At 37.7% G+C, this 12,152-nt stretch overlaps 1 protein-coding gene across 4 annotated transcripts in view; it reads left to right on the top strand.

Moving 5' to 3' along the window:
- Positions 1–12,152, top strand: part of TRAPPC9 (trafficking protein particle complex subunit 9) — a 460,345-nt gene that overhangs the window by 221,946 nt on the left and 226,247 nt on the right. The gene's annotated exons all lie outside the window — the stretch shown is intronic.

Raw genomic sequence — 12,152 nt, forward strand, 5'->3', positions numbered from 1 at the left:
TTTTATTTTAAGTATTGCTGTTCAGTGATGGTGTATATGAAACCTGAGCATGCACTTTTTCCTGTAATTTGTGGTTGGAGTTGTTTTGCAGGAGAGGTGGCTGCTGCTTAAATTTTCTCTTTGCCTGACAGTGCGTGTTTTTAAAGTAATTTCTCTGAAACGTTTTCATATGGAATTGCAATATTATTTATGGTATATTTCTCACCATAATCTAGACATCTGCATTAGTATCTTTTTTAGTAATCTTAGTAAATCTTAACTTTGTATTTACAGCGATGTTCCAACAGCTAAATATTTAATTGATTTAATTTTGAAGAGGTGTGATAATTTGACTTGTGTCTGAGGTTCTCAACAAGGCTTGTGTAGAGATTTTGGAACGTGGGGTGTTTTATCCCCAACTCTTCTATTGCAGTGATCGGTTACAGAAGAAGTGCTGTGTTTTTAAGAAAACTGTTCAAAGTCTGTTTTAAAAGCAAATTTAACTCTATGCTCCTTGTTCTAATTAATTTGATGACTCAGAGGGGACCACTTTTAAGGAGCAATGGTCCATCAGCACTGTCTGAGCTAATTATTTAAACTTAAAAGACCCCAAATGCTATTATTTGCATACATTTATTCTTTCAAAAATTTTTTTTCAAGCATACAGACCATCGTCAACTCATATGTCAAAATGTGTATGCACCTGATATATCAATAAGAAGTCTAAAACTGGTAGTATTTCGAATCTGTTGTGTTGCAAACATGTTGAACTTTAAGCATCTGTCTCTGAAACCATCCTTACCTGGCAGCTGTTCTTCACAGGATTCAAAGATTTGGTAACACTTGCTTGAATGTCTGTCTTTGGTGATTTGGTCCTCATCAGTAAAACAGGCAGCTTGTGTCGGATGTTGTCATCTCAGGTCACTTGGGAGTCATCTTAGTTCTACCGAGTGCCGTTGACCTTCAACAGGTTTGTAGTCTGGGCTCTGGGCTTGGAAATCTTTCCTTGGCATTTTTGCATAGGAGATTATTTTAAGGATGAATTCCTCTTCTTCTTCTTCTTCAATTTTTTTTTCTTGGTTTTCTTTTAGTTTTCAGTTAACTGCCAAAGTCTACTAGCGTCTAAGTCAAAGAGACTTCTAGAAGCATAGGGCTGTGTTTGCTAATCCTGCCTAAATGGTGATTTTCATTGATATTTTAATGAATTATTCAGGAATCATGAATGTAGCACCGATTTACAATAAAATCCAATTGCCTGTGCAGTTGGTAATTTCTCATGTGGTTGCTTAATTCAGTTAGAGTTGCAGTTGCTGTAGTTGTGAGAACATATGAACACCAACCAACACTCCGTGATGTTCTCTGTCTCATACCTGTAAAATCTGATTTTACTTGAAAACAAAACAAAAAAAGAAAATAAAAAACAATGGAGAAATTTCAGTTTCAACTCTAACTTCCCATATTCAGTAGCTGAATCTTTGCTACCTGGTTTCACCACCTTGTGGCCAGGTAAACCTACCTGCAGTCATCCTGAGGAAAGCTACTGGGGTCCTTCAGAAAGACCATGGCATTGGCAGGGTAATTTTGATTTTATTAGTGTATGGGATGGAGGAGGAATTAAAAGATTGTCTTCCAGTGTGACACATCATCCTTCAGACTCAATTTTAGCCAGATTACGTTTCCTACTCAGCTGTTAGAGGCATAGTAAAGTATTACATGTTTTAAATCATCGCCAAAGACGCAATGCACATTTTGTTTTCCTGTTTTTTTTTTGTTTGTTTGTTTTTTTCCTTTTGCTTTGAAGTGATAGAAACAGTGTTTGTGCTTTCGTGTGGTTTATTATAGACCTTAACTATCTTGTACAAATCCGCTTTTTTTAGTGGTGGTGGTCTGTGCTGAATACCAATATTGAGATAATCTTATGCAAGCTGTCTTAAACGTTCTTTGACCGTTACCATTGCTACTTAAAGACCTGTCATCTTAATACGTATAATTAAAGCAGCAGTATTTTACAAATGTTCTTTTATCATCCCACCTCTCTGATTTTTTTTTGATGTTATTGATAAGTTACTTTTAAGAATAATGTAATATAGCAGTGTCGAAATTCAGAAAGAAATTCAAGTATAGCACTTGAATTTCTTTCCTCTTAATCATCATCCTGTTTGGAGTCAGAGCCTTGCTTTGCTCTGAGCTTTGCTTTTCTGTAAGAAAGATGAACTTGTGTTTTAATATGAACACTCTTTATATTAGCCATCATTGTAATACAACCTTTGAATGTATTGGCTAAGAAATGTTGCCTTCGTGTTGTATCAAGAAATTGATCCTATGATTATTCAAAGCTTTTCCTATATTGATGGTTACACTGAAGGGTTTACTTTATTATAAGGGCTCACATTGAAACACGAATGAATATTTAACATGGCTTTGATTTAAAAAAATGGCTGGCTCTTGTTCAAAATTATAAAAGCTGGACTTCAAAATTTATTTTAAATTTGATGTAATTTATATTAGAGTTAATACTACATTTCTAAAATTATAAAAGCATATTGAAATAATTTTTCATGGAAACTTGACAGTCCTGTCTTTGTTTCACCGAAGGCAAGGCAAAGAGTAGAATTAAAAGTTAGTGGCAGTGAAGTTTTGGTCTAAGGGTCAGAAGTCAGCTCTGAGAGTTGTCAAATGGAGGAAAAAAGTGGCTCTTAGTGGACAGTGTGGGTTGTGATTTCATATGATTAAATGACCGGGGAAGGGAACAGTATTTAAAACATAAGGAATCGTAAAAAAGAAAATATGTCAAAGGCTAGAGAGGGAGAGTTCTTAATGTGTTGTTAAAATTGATTTTAAGATTTAGGACATCTCCGTAAAATGAAGTTGTCTATTAGCAAGGTTAGTAAATCACGCGTAATTGAAAAACATGATCTTGCTCAACACCAGCAAGTTCAATGTTCTCTAAAATTTATGACATATTTTCTTTTTATTGCTGGGCAACAAACCAAGTGTAGGAATAGATGTGGTTTTAAGGTGCATATATTAATATGATCAAATCAAGGAAACATAGCCTGCGAAGTTTAATGAGAAGAACCAAGACTCTTCCAAGGCGTACATATGTCATGCAAGTCCTGGGGTTTGATTTGCAAACGATCAGATGCAGGCAATTGTAATTGCTTGCAGTGAGATATTTTTTCGATTTGTATTTGATTTATGTTGCTACGTTTTGCAAGCAAGCAAAATTTGGAGACCAAACACTTATCAGTTTGATGGTACTCTTCTGCGTACGTATATGGAAATAATCATAGGTACGAATGCCATACACAAAATGTTGTTACTGAAGTTGAAATAGACTGAATTTGAAATGGGCTTTTGATTGAACCTGGAATAGGTTGGACCCAGGATATTCCTGCATTCAAATTTGACAACCACATCTAAAGGGAGACGTTCCCAGCTTTTTGCATGCTGTACATAAATTTCACAACAGAAAGTTTTTTGCAATTCTCCTCCTTTGTAAAGTAAAAGAAACCGAACTTCTGTTGCTGGCTGCAACCACAGGGTGAGGATGTTTTTTTCTGATGGTCCTCATACATGATAGAGTGAAGATTTATTGGAGAAGTTTGATTTAGGAATATAGAATTGTAGACAAATCTTGAAGTGCTGCACATCATAATATATAGGGCAAACATTTAGCTTTTCCTTCCCTGTAGAAACTGACTGAATAACTGAAAACCAATGATTATAAATAAGCTATAAAGGCTGTATTTGCAATAATATTCTAGGAACCATGCGATGATAGAGCATCACCCCAGGCAAAATCCAGAAATACCTTTTGCTTTCATTCATTCTTTTATTTCATTTACTCATTTCGTTCATTCTTCACATTTTACTTTCTAATAAATAGGAATTTCAAGACAGCTGGTAACAATTCCTTTAATTTTATACACCTTTTCACAGTGCAATATATTTCATTTTCATGTTATTGAAGGGCAAACTAACAATATCGCTGTTAAATGTTGTTTCCAGATCAGAATTAAGGAAAGTGGTGGTTGATAGCCAACATCTTAGTTATTTACATATAGGTAGAGTGTACTACATTTCGTTGTGGACCCACCATAAATTGTTGGTTTACTTGCATCATGCGGGCATGTTGTGCTTACAGAAAACTCAAAAAGTCAGAACTGAAGGATGGTGTTAAATTGTCCCTTGCAGGTAGTTAGCATCAAGAGGAAAGGTAGATTTAAAAGTATTTTGATGTGTTTTATGAGGATGCAATCCACAACAGCTTGTTTGGAAGCTCTGTCTGGTGATGTTTCACAAAACATCCTACAAAGTATTACTTTTTAACAAAATTATCTCAAAAACATATTGTTTGTTTTAAAGAGCATCCAATTAGAATATTTTTTCACAGCTTATGTATTTAATGGATCTTAAAATTAATTACTGAAGCTACTCGCCCATTTTATTTTGTATTTTCCAGTCTGACCTTAGACCATAATTAAATCTTCCTTTCCACAGTTTATGTGATTAACTCTGAGATTGCAGCAGTGTCAAATCGCCATGTCCTGAATACAGAGGAAAATATTTTAAGGTATTTGTCAGTGAGTAGATGAGGAAGTCATACATCTCTAAGCCTGTGTCCTGGCTGCTATCTTGACACCCTGGCAGTTTGTCCCTCCTCCAAGGCCTCACTTAAAAAGAGCCAGATCTCTGCAGACGTGATTACTGCTAACAGTTTGGGTTTAGTTGGGGCAGTCCTACAACATTGCTCATCCTCCATCTTTGAATCACATCTTGGTATTTGTTAAAAGAATAGTTTTAAGAGGGAACTGCAAGGAAGCAGTTTTCCTTTCTCTTTTAATACGCAAATCACTCATTATCACGGGATCACGTGGATTATGTAGGGATAAGCTTGGGAATATGGAGAGATCGGGTGGGTATATCAGGATCTGTCCTTCAGAAATATTACGGTTATTATTCTAGTCATTTATCAAACTAAAATACTCTTAAATGTTTTGTACTTCAGAATTACAGTAGGCTGGCTATTACCATCAGAAGTTAAGTTGAAACCAAGAAAACGGTAGCCAGAAAATTTGAAGAGAAAGTTGTCTATGAGAGAGAGAATCGCAGTGTGATTCATAGCAAGGCAGAAACCGAGAAACAGTTGGGTGGTAAATGAATTTCACTAGGTAACCAACCTTTCTCATCCATTTAGAAAAACCTTCAGGTTTTTCATTTTTATTTTTAAGAATTAAGAGAGGTGGGAACACTTTCGTATCTTAACAGCTTGTGTGCAGGCTGCTTTGGAGGATATTTTGGCAATGTCAAATAAGCAACATGCTTTAGTTACTGGGAGGTGTTAAGGGACTGGGGTAGTACATTGAAAAAAAAAGGACTAACTTGATAAAACTAGGGCATCTGGCACAAAAGTAACATTCTCACATGTCAAAACATGCTATTGTGTGAAATGCTAGGAATCAGCTGTTGCTTCTAATTCTTACCAGAGCCTTGGTTACTCTAAACTGAGGGGAAAAACTTGCAGAGAAAGGGTTTCAGACATAACTTGCCTAGTAGCGATTTCAAAGAAAAGGTACTAACAATAAAGAGAGCACCAAAAGGTGAAAATAAATGAACAAAACCTCCTAGATTGGGTAGAGAGCCAGTGGTTACATCCTTCTTGGGTTTCTGAAGGAACTGGTAGCTGGAGCTGCAGGCCCAGAATTTCTATCAAAGCAGGGAGAAGAGGCTGGAAGGGAAAAGGAGTAATAAATACTAATGGAGTTGTCTAAGCATTGGTCTAGGACCATTCTTTTACAGCTTTGCCAGTGTGAACTGATAGTGATTTTTGCTTTAAAAAAAAGAAAAAGGAAAAAAAAGACGAGGAGGAAGAAGAACATACTGATGAAGTATGCTGCTGGCTCAAAGACAAGCACCACAGTCTCTTCAAAAAGATCAGGCTACCATGCAGGAATCAATAGATAATCTCAAAAATCAAAGTACCATAACCGAAATGGATGAAATGTAAGTCCAGAAAGGAAGATTATCTGTTCTGAGCCCAATAACAAAGAAATCTGCTCGAAGTTCAGCTGTCTGAAGTGACTGGAGAGGGATTGATTGAGTGTTGCTCTGAGCTACCAGCGTGATTCAGCTGTGAGGAAAGGTGCATGGGATGTCTGCACAAGTCTCTAATGAAACCTCCCATGGGAAACTCTTACAGAAGAGCTCTAATCAAACCAGAGCAGGAAAAAGTAAAGTTTTGGAGGCGATCAAGTAATGAAGACTTATTGTTGGGTTTACGATTATGGGGTTATGTTACCACACTGAATAAAATCTGCTCGGATACCGAGTTGAGTAAATCTGGCAGGTGGATTCTGTGTTCCCTACTCAAACATCTGAGACAGTCTCTCTTGCTTTGAACTCCACTTTCTCTGATACTGATTCTTTAATTTATCAAAATCAGGGCATAGGAAATAAGTGGAATCGCTGGAAATCTGTCAGAGGACCAGGTTGCAAGGAGGGGAAGAAATTGCTGAAATCAGGCAACTTTTGGCATAAGAACAAACTGAATAGTACCCGTCTGTTAATAAATGCAGTTTATTTATTTTTTTTTTTAAGATGCTTAAGGATTTTAATACAATCTTAGAGCAGGAATACTGGCAGAGAGGAAACTACCAGATTGATCAGATACGAAAAGGAAGGAGAAACCCAAAACTTTGTGGTAGCAGGACAATTAACTCATTCAGGTTTGAATCAGGCACGTGCACCTAATACCTTTTGTTCCAGTGAGTTAAGTGACTTACTTTGTTTTCAGTATTTCATTTTACAAAAATTTATTGTCTTTTTAAAGAAAAAAAGCATACATAAGTTACTTCTTTGTAGGAATATTGCTTATGATATTGCAGTTAAGCCATAACAGGTGATTGAGGAATACCGTAAGGATGATAAATTGTTGCACAGTCAGAGCAAGGTGCTTAATTTTCTAGATACTATTAGAAGCAAATTGAATAATAGATTAATTGAACATCCAAATTAAAAAAAAATGGAAAGCTATTGAAATAATCAAGAAAACGGGTTACATTTCCAAAAGGAGGTTCAAAGACAATTGTAAGGAAGAAGATTGAAAGGACAAAGAAGCTGGCTTGTAAAGCAGTCAGTGAAAAGTATCACCGAATCTGCAGAGAAATAGATTTCTATTACTTTGATGGACACAGAAGATACCATTTGAATAAAATTCAGAAAAATATAGTTCAGCTTGTGGACAATTAACAAAGAATAAAGGAAAAAAAGATCAGAAGATGTATGTATGAACAAGAGAGGCAAGAAAGATGCTTTGATCGGGCAGGATTTTAATTACCCAGCAATTAAATGAATTGTACAGTTAAGTGTGCAGAGAATGAGAAATGAAAAATAAGCTGATTGTACAATCAGGAATATTCTGAATAGCCTATGTAGGACAGGTTCAACACGTAATTGGTTTCGGGCAGTAAGCAGGAAAGGAAGCCTTGTTCCAGAAGGCATACGCTCAGCTTTCCTTATCTAGCTTCTGGTTTTATTCAGCTTTTATTTCTCTTTAAAAAATAAGTCATTCGCTTGGAACCGAATGGCATGAGTGCTGTAAAATGAAAGAAGTCTTTTCACTGACTACCCTGGACTTAGATGAGACTCTTTTACAGAAAAAGGGCGTCCTTTGACTGGATTATGACATCTTCTGAGGAGAAGCTGTAGTTTAGAAGTTCGTAGTTGAACAAATTCAATGGAAGCCTTTTCTTTTATTTCTGTATTTGGCTAAAAGTATTTACATTTGGGCACACCCCCCCCCCACCCTTAATGTGTTTTGACCCTTTACTTAAGGGCAGCTTGTTCTATGATCAGTAGAAATTTTCTGGGGAACAGACGATCTGGGGGGAGGCAAGGTGGTTTAATTTGCAGTGCTCGTTCTGAAGTAGTCCCTCATTTCATCAAGGAAGCAGAAGTGAATTAATGACTTTAAAGAACATAAATCCACCTCAATAAGCCTTGTAATGCTGAAATTAATAGCTTCCAACTGTCAAAACCTCAACAGTACGAGCATAAGACTAGAAGAGACAGATTTGTATGAGGAAATACAAGCTTTGACTGAAGTCCTCTCTTTTTCATTTTCTCTCTTCTTCTCATTTATAGTGTTTTTTTTTTTTTTTTCTCTCAAAATCGGCTGCTAATTGTCTCTTTTCTAGCTTAAGAGATTTATTTTTCTGTCTCTTTTTTCTCCATTTCTTTCTTAGCCTGTTCCTTCTCCCCATCGTCTCTTTGCTAAAATGATGTTGAAACTTTGTGATTTTACTTTTGTTTATTTTATATACCTTACCTTTGTATTAAGTGATCATAATGTGTGTGTGTGTATGCATACATATATATATATATATATATATATATATATATACACTTAGATATTACAGTTTTAGGCAAGGAAGAGGTTAATTGGTTAATTTGATTTGATTGATTTGAATAATTAACTTGATTCTTACAAAGGAAGCCAAGCAAAAAGTAAAACCATCCCAAGCCTGACCGTATACTCGGTGGTGATCTTATTTTACTCTGCATTTCCCTATCAAGCAAAAAGTCAGACTCACTGCAGTAGCATTTTTGATTGCCTTTGGATACATTAGAAAAAGTTACAGAAAGAGATGGGCTTATTTTTGTTGTTGTTGCTGTTTTTAATTTTACTGTATAAAAGAGCTGAGCAAATGTCTTCTGCAGTATGGCTGCAGTAAGGGTTTTCAACAAAAGACACTGTATTTGTTTTCTGTTATTCATTATATTTCGAGTGGTGTCATAGAAAATTGTGGCTCAATGGTGTCAGACATGTACAGAGCTGTTACAGAACTTTCATATCAAGGCCAGAGACAAGAGATGAAATAAGGAAGAGTCTTAATTAAAAATGTTAGTAGTATATAGAAAGGGTGAAATGGCTCAGCAGTATCTGGAATTACACAGAGAGAAATAATTGGTTGCCTCATGTGAAAACTTCAGGGAAAAAAAAAGGCAGCAGCAGCAGCAATCCTCAATAATTAAAAGAAGTGTCAAGGGATAATTACATTTCTGTGCTTTGATAAACAGTCAAGTGTCAGTTATCTGAATCAACGGTGGGGTTGGGTTATTCAAGCTAAAGGAAAAGTGCAGGTATTAAAAGCATTGGAAACCTTCAGTGAAAAACTTCAGAGCAGAAACAGAGGCCACCAGCCCCAAATGTTTCTGCCTGGAAGCCTTTGAACAGCACTCCCAAGCTGTGGGAGCATTAGTGAATTTATTATAGTGGGACTTGAGGGCTCAGAGCTGCAACCGAGCTCCAGCCAAGTACTGCTGTGCTGGGGACATTGGCAGCAGGGCTTCTCAGTGGGGTCTTTGCCTTCCTCACACTCAGATGGGTAGGTGGGGTAAAATACGATGTTACACCTATATATCATGTAATTTGGATTCGTTGGCCCTCCCAATTACTGCATCCCTGCTTGCATTTCTATCACACTTTTCCCCATATATCCTTCACCTGCGGAAAGAAAACACATTTTTTTTGCAAAGAATTGCGAACTAGTGGTTGTGAAACAAAGAAAAGGAAAAATGAGTGATAAATGTAGTCAAAGGTTTGAGATTAGATGAAAATAAGACCAGTAAACAGCAGTCAGTTGGAGTGAACATCCTGAACTTTGCCTGCTTAAAGAGGCAAAATGACCACTTCTGGTTTCCCAGTGACTATAATTTCTTATAACTTGTTGGAGCAACCAGCGAATTTGTGAACTTCTGTTGCTAATTAAGGTATTAATCAGCAGTGCTCTCACTATTTGCTATTTATTTGCTATTTATTCTTGTTAACTGTTAGGATGTATTTGAAATAAATTATTTCTGTTTATGGGTACTTAACAGATCGGGATTTGTATTGCCTGCATGTTTTTTGAATTAATATCATAACATGAAATATACATCTCGATGTTATTTAATTCAGAAGTAGATTGCAGAAAGTGTCTCAGAGTAATGTTGTTTGGAGAGCCTTTTATAAACTTATCGAGCTGCATCTCAGAACCATACTGTGAGTAGGAATTTCAAGATTAAATTTATTTGTGACTCATTTCCAGCCCTTTTGTTCTCATGTCAATAATGTTCTTTAGTTTAAATAGCTTTTCTCAGTCTCTGAAGTTTGCCCTTTTTTACTCTAGCTTTTTATTTGGTGCATTTCAAGACAGCAGTCAGGACTACCTCTCCTAGTCTCCTTGATAGCACAGTGCTATTTTATCGCCTGTCTCACGGTCATTTCAGTAGCCTTTATCTGTGTCTGTTGCAAAATATATATATTTTTTTTCCTGAGATCTGCATGACAAGACTAGCTCTTCGGAAGGATCATTCCTGACATGGATCCTTAATGATCTCTACCTTAACAAAGTAAACATGCTTTCCTTTTCAAGATTATCTATCGTTATCTCCTATTAGTTGCCCTAATTGTAATGAATATTTAGTATTTCACAGAACATGATGTAGGCTATTCAGACCAGCATCGCCTCCCTCACAAATCTTAGTTTGAAATTGGTGAAGATGGAGCAAATCCAGCCTGTTAAACCTTCTGGCACTTTTCAAAGTTTATGTACTAAGATCAATGTGAATTTTGTTGATATCCAGCTACAACGCAGTGATCAGCAAGTGGCTGCAGTCTCCTCTAGCCTAATGAGATCTTCAATGTTTAAGATGGATAATAATGTAATTCCTCTGAGTAAATACAAAATAATTAAACCGCCAAAACTTTCAGATGAACATTTTAATTCCATTTCGCACTTTGGCTACTTAACTTCCTAATCAATGCTATAGTAAAGCAGTATCTGGACTTATTTCTGTCAGAGATGAATGCAATGCTACGAAAAAGTGCCTATATTTCAGACGTTGTAAGGTTTATGAATTGATTTCAAATTCCTTTGTCACCAGCATTTTTCATCCCTTAGTCTTCCTTAGCAAACCCAGGCAGATGCTCCATGGCTGATGAGTGAGAGCTGGATTGATGCCTGCAGCTCCACTGCTAAAGAGTCAGATATATAACAACTTCTTTCCTATTATCTTGGCTAGCGTTCTGAGTGACAAAATGGCATTTGTCTATCCAGGTGACTTGTGTTGTCCTTCAAAGCATGGAATCAAACACGTGTTTCGTGCAGTGTTGCTTCCCAAGCACTTGGTTTTGCTAGCTGGACGTTCAGCAATTGTTAGGAAACTCAAATATATGTAGGAGTTTCAAGTAATAGGTTAGTTTTTGTTGTAACTAAGCTTTTCTTCATATTCACGTGCAAAATCTTAGAAATCAAAATGTATAGGATGTCGTTGGCAGGGGAGCTGCAGGGCCTCCGTGGGCAGAGGCTGGGGCTGCCCGGTGCTGGACACGGCCCCATGGCAGGGCCCAGCTGAGCCCAGCCCCAAGCTGGTGAGACCTCAGGGAAACCAGATTTCTGAAAGGGCAGAGCGGGCACAGGCCAAGGAGGAGGCCCAGGGCGAGGGAGAAGCAGCAGAGGGCCCAGGCCCCAGGAGGAGGAGGGCAGGAGGGGCTCCAGGCCCACAGGCAGCAGGGATTCCCTGGCAGCCCTGCAGAGCCCCCTCTGGAGCAGATCTCCACCCTGCAGCCCGGGGAGGGCCCCAGCTGGGGCAGGGCCACGGGTGAGGAGGAAGGGGCTGCTGAGAGGGGCTGGGGGGGCTGCGTACAGCCCCCATCCCCTCCCATCCCCTTGCTAGGAGCAAGGGGTGAGGTGAAGGGGGACATTGGGACTGGGAAAGGTGGCAGGTGGAAAGTAGTATTCTGTCTTGTTTCTTACTGCCCAAATCTACTTCAATTGGTATAAAACAAAATCACTCTTCCCCAAGTGGTTCGTATTACTCATGACAGTGATTGATGTCTCTACCTTTATCTCAACCCACAAGGTTTTTCATCCTTTTTTCCTCCCCAGTCCTGTTGAGGAGGGGCAGGGAGACAGTGCTTGGGTGACATCTGACAACAGCCTACCAAAGCATGTTGCTTCAATTTCTGGATATTCTTCAATTTTTGCCTTTCTGAGATTCACTAACGCAGTCCATGCAGTTCTTTGGAGCCAATAATACTCAGAAATCTCTGCAGAAGGAGTAAACACCAGACAAAGACTAAAAAAATATATATATAAAAAATGCTAGCTTGATGCAAGACAAGGAAT

The sequence above is a fragment of the Anas platyrhynchos genome, chromosome 2 (genome assembly GCF_047663525.1).
Source record: "Anas platyrhynchos isolate ZD024472 breed Pekin duck chromosome 2, IASCAAS_PekinDuck_T2T, whole genome shotgun sequence".
In the NCBI taxonomy this organism is placed as follows: Eukaryota; Metazoa; Chordata; class Aves; order Anseriformes; family Anatidae; genus Anas; species Anas platyrhynchos.